At 35.8% G+C, this 6,428-nt stretch overlaps 1 pseudogene across 1 annotated transcript; it reads left to right on the top strand.

The window, feature by feature from the left end:
• Positions 1-457: 457 nt before the first annotated feature.
• Positions 458-1,112, top strand: LOC105812072 (annotated as a pseudogene). The gene has a single exon (XR_001137588.1). The product of XR_001137588.1 is annotated as a high mobility group protein B3 pseudogene (transcript).
• The last annotated feature ends 5,316 nt before the right edge of the window (positions 1,113-6,428 follow it).

Raw genomic sequence — 6,428 nt, 5'->3', positions numbered from 1 at the left:
TATGTAATTATATACATCATATATATTATATAATGATCCCCTTAATCCTTGCTAACACCTGTTGTTTTCCATTCTATTTTTAATATATATTTTATTATACATAAAATAACATATATTATTACTACATATTTATATATAATATTTTACATAGAATTTGCCTGGCATATTTTTTTCCCATTTGATTACTTTCAACCATTATCTGACCTATAGGTTTACTGTATCTCTTAAAAACTGTATATAGCTGTATTTTGGATATTTATCAGGACTAACAATATTTTTCCTAAATGGGATTTTGGTTTATTTACATTTATTGTAGCTACTGATATATTTGAATTCATTTTTAAACATCTAATTATGGGCTATTTGTTCTACATTTAAAAAATATATTTTTCGAGGCGGCTCTCGTGGAGGCAGCTAGCGCGAGGCTGGGGAGCGCTGAGCCGCGCGTCGTGCCCTGCACTGCCCAGACTAGCGAACAATACAGTCAAGATGGCTAAAGGTGACCCCAAGAAACCAAAGGGCAAGATGTCTGCTTATGCCTTCTTTGTGCAGACGTGCAGAGAAGAACATAAGAAGAAAAACCCAGAGGTCCCTGTCAATTTTGCAGAATTTTCCAAGAAGTGCTCTGAGAGGTGGAAGACGATGTCTGGGAAAGAGAAGTCTAAATTTGATGAAATGGCAAAGGTGGATAAAGTCCGCTATGATCTGGAAATGAAGGATTATGGACCAGCTAAGGGAGGAAAGAAGAAGAAGGACCCTAATGCCCCCAAAAGGCCACCGTCTGGATTCTTCCTATTCTGTTCAGAATTCTGCCCCTAGATCAAATCTACAAACCCTGGCATCTCTATCGGAGATGTGGCAAAAAAGCTGGGTGAGATGTGGAATAACTTAAGTGACAGTGAAAAGCAGCCTTATATCACTAAGGCTGCAAAGCTGAAGGAGAAGTATGAGAAGGATGTTGCTGACTATAAGTCTAAAGGAAAGTTTGATGGCGCAAAGGGTCCCGCTAAGGTTGCCCGGAAAAAGGTGGAAGAGGAAGATGAAGAAGACGAGGAAGAAGAGGAGGAGGAGGAGGAGGAGGAGGAGGATGAATAAAAAACTGTTTATCTGTCTCCTTGTGAATACCTTAGAGTAGGGGAGTGCCGTAACTGACACATCTCTTATTTGAGAAATGTCTATTGCCCTCATTAGGTTTAATTACAAAATTTGATCATGATCATATTGTAGTCTCAAAGTGCTCTAGAAATCGTCAGTGGTTTACATGAGTGGCCATGGGTGTCTGGAGCATCCTGAAACTGTATCAAAGTTGTACATATTTCCAAACATTTTTAAAATGAAAAGGCACTCTCGTGTTCTCCTCACTCTGTGCACTTTGCTGTTGGTGTGACAAGGCATTTAAAGATGTTTCTGGCATTTTTTTTTAATTTGTAAGGTGATGTTAACTATATGGTTATTGGCTAGAAATCCTGAGTTATCAACTGTACATATCTATAGTTTGTAAAAAGAACAAAACAACCGAGACCAACTCTTTCTGCTTCTTGCTTGGCATTGAGGCTGTGGGGAAAGATGCCCTTTGGAGGGGCCGTAGCTCAGGGTGCGCACTGTGAGCTGGACCTGTTGACACTGCGGCGGGCATCCGTTTAGCTTCAGGTTGTGTTGTTTTTGTATATAGTGACATAGCATTCTGCTGCCGTTCTTAGCTGTGGACAAAGGGGGGTCAGCTGGCATGAAAAGTGTTTGGATTCTTTTTTTTTTTTTTAAGTACGGTAGTTTTTAAACTGTTTGTTTTAAAGCAAACTGTAGAACTCTTCATTGTCAGCAAAGCGGAAGAGCCACTACATCAATGAAAGTTCAAGAACCTTCTGTACTTAAACACGTTTGCAACGTTCTGTTATTTTTTGTATTTAGAATGCTGAAATGTTTTTGAAGTTAAATAAACAGTATCACATTTTAAAAATATATATATTTTCTCTCTTTTCTTGCCCTTATTTGTGTCTTTTGGCTATTTTTTCTCATTACTTTATCTGCCTTCCTAATTTAGAGTAATACACTTTATTTTGGTTCTAGAAATTTTAATGTGCCTGTTTAACTCATCAAAGTTTAAATTTATTCAATATCTTTACTTTCCTTCCCTCAAATACAAGAGACTCAACATTTCAACCCCAATCCCCAGCTTTTGACTCAATTTTATTGTTTTAATGTATTACAGTTTTATTATTTTTAACCAACTAAGATATTGTTATTATCATTTCATATAATTGATACTTTTTAAGTTTATCCACATATATTTTTTTTCTTCCCATTCATTCTCAAACCTTCCGTCTGGAATCACTTTCCTTCTGCTTGAAGTATATCTTTTAGTATTTCCTCAGTCAAGTTCCTTTTGAGACAAATGTTTAGTATTTGTCTAAAACTGTTTATATATTGCCTTTATTCTTGAAAGATATTTTTAGACATTCATAGTAAGATGATCTCATCTCTCTGAATATCTTTTCAACATATTAATTTATTGTCTTGTAATTTGTTACTATTGAGCTGTCAGTTCTCAGTTGAAATATCTCTCCTTTAAGGTAAACTGACATTTTTCTACAGTTACTTTTAAGATCTTCTTCTTGTCTTTAGTGTTATCCAGTTTCTCTATGATGCCCCTTAGAATGTATTTTTCCCCCATACTTGCCATTTGTTTGGATTTCTAAATAGGAGGATTGGATCTCTCATTCATTCTAGAAAATTCTCTGCCATTATCTTTCATTATCTTTAAAAATTGCCTCTAATTCATGTCTAGTGAGTTGGTAACAAATGGACCTAAACATGCAAAGGCTCAGCACAATAGAACTTTATTATTTCCTCCTAACTGTCATGAAGAAGTGCATAATTAGGCTGGGCTAATCTCCTCCACGTGGTCATTCGGGGAACCAGCCGATGAAAGCCCTACCACTCTTCAACACAAGGCTTTCCAAACTCATCACCATGCAACCCAGTCATAAGGAAAACATAACATAGAGGAACACACATAAAATGTGTTTTATGAACTGAGCCTAGAAAAGGCACACATAATTTTTTATGTCAGTTGGTTGTAATCTAGTCATACGGCCACCATAATACCAAGTAAGGAGAGGAAATACTGTCTACATGCTCAGGAAATAAAGCATTTGGATTTTGCTGAGCGGTTAGCAGTTTCTGACACATTATTCTTTTTCTCTTCTTCTAGATATATGCTGTATCATTTTACTCTATTGTCTGGTATTCTAAATTGCTTATATTTTCCATGACTTTTGTCTCTTTTTCTGTGATGCATTCTATTTAGTTTTTCATATATTCTTTTTTTATTAATTCTGTCTTCAGCTGAGTCTACTCTGCTATCCATTGGGATTTTAATTTCAATTGTTCAAATTTTAATTGGTAGAAATTTTATTTGGTACCTTTTCAAATCTGTAAGGTGACTTTTTATAGTTTCTGCATCCAAAACATATTTTCAGTCTTGTCCTATTTATTTTAACATGGTAATTATAGTTGTTTTAAATAATTCCAATGTACGAACATTTTGGGGATCTGATTATACTCTTTGGTTTCTGCTGCCTTTCACTCATGGTGCCTTGTTTCTTTGTGTAGTGTATATTGTGGGTTATAAGTGAATTCCCCCAGACGGTATTTGTGTTTGCTCCTACTAGGAGCCTGAGAGCCCCATTAACCTGAAACCACTTTAAGCTAACGTTTCATCTTAAAGATTATTTTGTTTCTGTATTTGGATCACTTAAGTTGTGGGCATTCAGGATTCTAAGGTTTTGGGGACTAGCTTGAGATTATTATTTCTCAAGGGAGTCTTTTTCTCTTTCACTAAGAGCTAAGATTCCAAACAGTAGCTTTATTTGCAGTCTTCTGGAAGAAAGAGACAAGAGGTGAAGTATGTTTATTTCTAGCTCACCTTTATACCGTGGGTAAGACCTCTTGTACCCCAGCTTAATCCTTATGGCTGACATATTAGACTCTCCAAACCTACATCAGGATGTTTTCTGTTTCCTACACACTGTGAGTCCATTAAAATGAAAGCTCAGGTTCACCGCATTTGGCAAATGCACTTAGGGCAAAAGCTAGCTTCAATGATCTGCTTATCTCTGTAAGTTCCGACTTTTTCCTAGTTTAGGGGCTTACCTTCTTGTCTGCTCACTGACACATGTAAAAAGTACAAAAATTTTTTAAATATTCTATCCAACATTTTCGTTTGTTTTCAACGAGTGGGTCAGTTGGATATTTTAGCCATTATTCTGCTGGAAAAGGTGGTTCCCTGCTACTAGTTCTGCTGGTGTCTGTTTATATACAATTCCTCTCAGAAGCTTCTCTTATCCCCCTTTCCTGAGTATTCTAGAGCCTTCAACACATACCATTATCTTACTATTTACCACACAGGATTGTAATTTCTAGTTGTTCCATATTCCTGGGACACTGTAAGTTTTGAGAGAGCAAGAGTCATGACCATCTTGTTATACATTATTTTCCAGTGATAATCAAAGTAGTTTCTGATACTTAGGAAGCAGTGAATAAATATTCATTGAATTAATGAATACATGTGTGAATTAACTTCTTTCTTCCACCTGCCTTATCTTCCTTTTTGTGGGTCCTGGACATTTCCTGGGATTCTCTTTTAAGATTAACCATAAGTTTTACCATAGTTTGGCCTTTGGGTAATATGGTGGCATAACAGGAAATACAATGATCTTGGTAAATATTAAGTAAGTAAATACATGCTAAATATGTACTTTTGAAATCAACAGCTTGCCCTGAAATGCTTGCCCTGATGAAATGATTTTTCAGACAGTCTTTAAAAGATTTTATAAATATTACGGCAGTCAGTTAACCAATGCTTAAATGATATGGTCAAATATTATATTTTAGAGGAACAAGTCTAGAGAAAATCAAAAAATGCTTTACTTTCCCTAAATCTCAATTTTATTATGCCATGGAGATTCCAGGAACCATGTACCCGAGCTGGAAGGGTCATAATCCTTCCCTGGGGCTAACAGTCCATTCACAAGCATATACGTGTCATTGTCAGTTGCTACTGCTCAGGCCTATTGCCACTTTTATCTCTTCCATGACTTGTTCCTGTTCACCTTCTTTGCTAAAGCACCAGCTTCTTCTCTAGTCCTCTGAGTACAGGAGGTTGTGAGTAAAGTTCCACCAGCCATTTCATTCATCCTCTGGTGAATGCTGTTTTCAGAGGATTAAAGACCAGAATGTCCTGATTAAACACTTAATTAGACATAATAAAAAGTATTGCCAGTTTTAAATAATTGATTCACTCATTAGTTTAATATGCTAATGACAGAGCCCTGAGAAAAGGAAATGGAATAAAATTTACCCTCTGAGAAAATGGGTTGAAATTAGATTTTTACACTAAGAGTTTTCAGAGTAAATTACCAGCTCCCAATAGATAGGAACTGTCTAACTAGTATTTCATTCACTGCTTGGACCTCTAATGGCGAAACTTTTTGCAAATGGAAGCACTCAGGCTTGGCCTTTTGGGTTATTTACTGTTAGAAACTGCCTTAGACCAGGAGTGTAAGACTGCATGAAGATGCAGTCTTCATCTGTTAAGATGAAAACTGCAATTGTTTTTGTCCTGGACAAATTTTTATCTCTGATAATACCTTTCATTGTGCCTACTGAGTACTAGGCACTCAGTATATGTTTACTGAATGAATAAAACAAGAGAATTAGATTGGATGATATTTCAAGTACCTTTCAACTCTAAAATTCCATTATTGCTTCTGATATTTACCTTCCCGCAATTTTTGTACCAAATTTCCAAGTAAAATGACTTTTGGGGCCTGTGCAACAATGATAGATAGATAGATGGATAGATAGATAAAAATTCTGATTCAGCACCAAAAGTGGTCTGTACTTGTGGGAAATGACTTCTTAATTGTTTCCATCATCTGGAGTATTACACGAGAAAACTTTAAGAGTACCCACTTAGATCACAGGTCTTACTCTTTTCCATCATCCAGCATAAGATATGTAAGAAAATGAGGAACAACAAAATAACAAGATAGAGAGGACTGTGTTAGATATCTATGTATTAATGTGCTTCATGAAGTATTGTTAGATAAATAAAGTTGCAGAGAATAACCTATAATGTAATCCCATTTATATAAGAAGTATAAAGAATTTTCAACATACGTGCCTACTCTGTAAATCTGGTGGGGGAAGTGTAAGTTTGTATAAGCTTAGACAAAAGCATAATTGACTAGATAACAAATTGTTAATATCTGTTTCCAGGGTAGGGTGGTGGGTAAGTGTTTGAGTAGACAGAGTGGGATGGAGGTATGGAAGGAAAGAGATTGTTGGCTTTTTCTGTGTCCACTTATGTGTTCTTTGGCTTGTTTTTAAATTATAGTTTGTATTGAATTGCTTTGTAAACTAAAAAG

This window comes from Propithecus coquereli, unplaced genomic scaffold (assembly GCF_000956105.1).
Source record: "Propithecus coquereli isolate 6110/MARCELLA unplaced genomic scaffold, Pcoq_1.0 Scaffold243, whole genome shotgun sequence".
NCBI lineage: Eukaryota > Metazoa > Chordata > Mammalia > Primates > Indriidae > Propithecus > Propithecus coquereli.
This window is presented reverse-complemented; position numbering and strand designations above follow the sequence as displayed.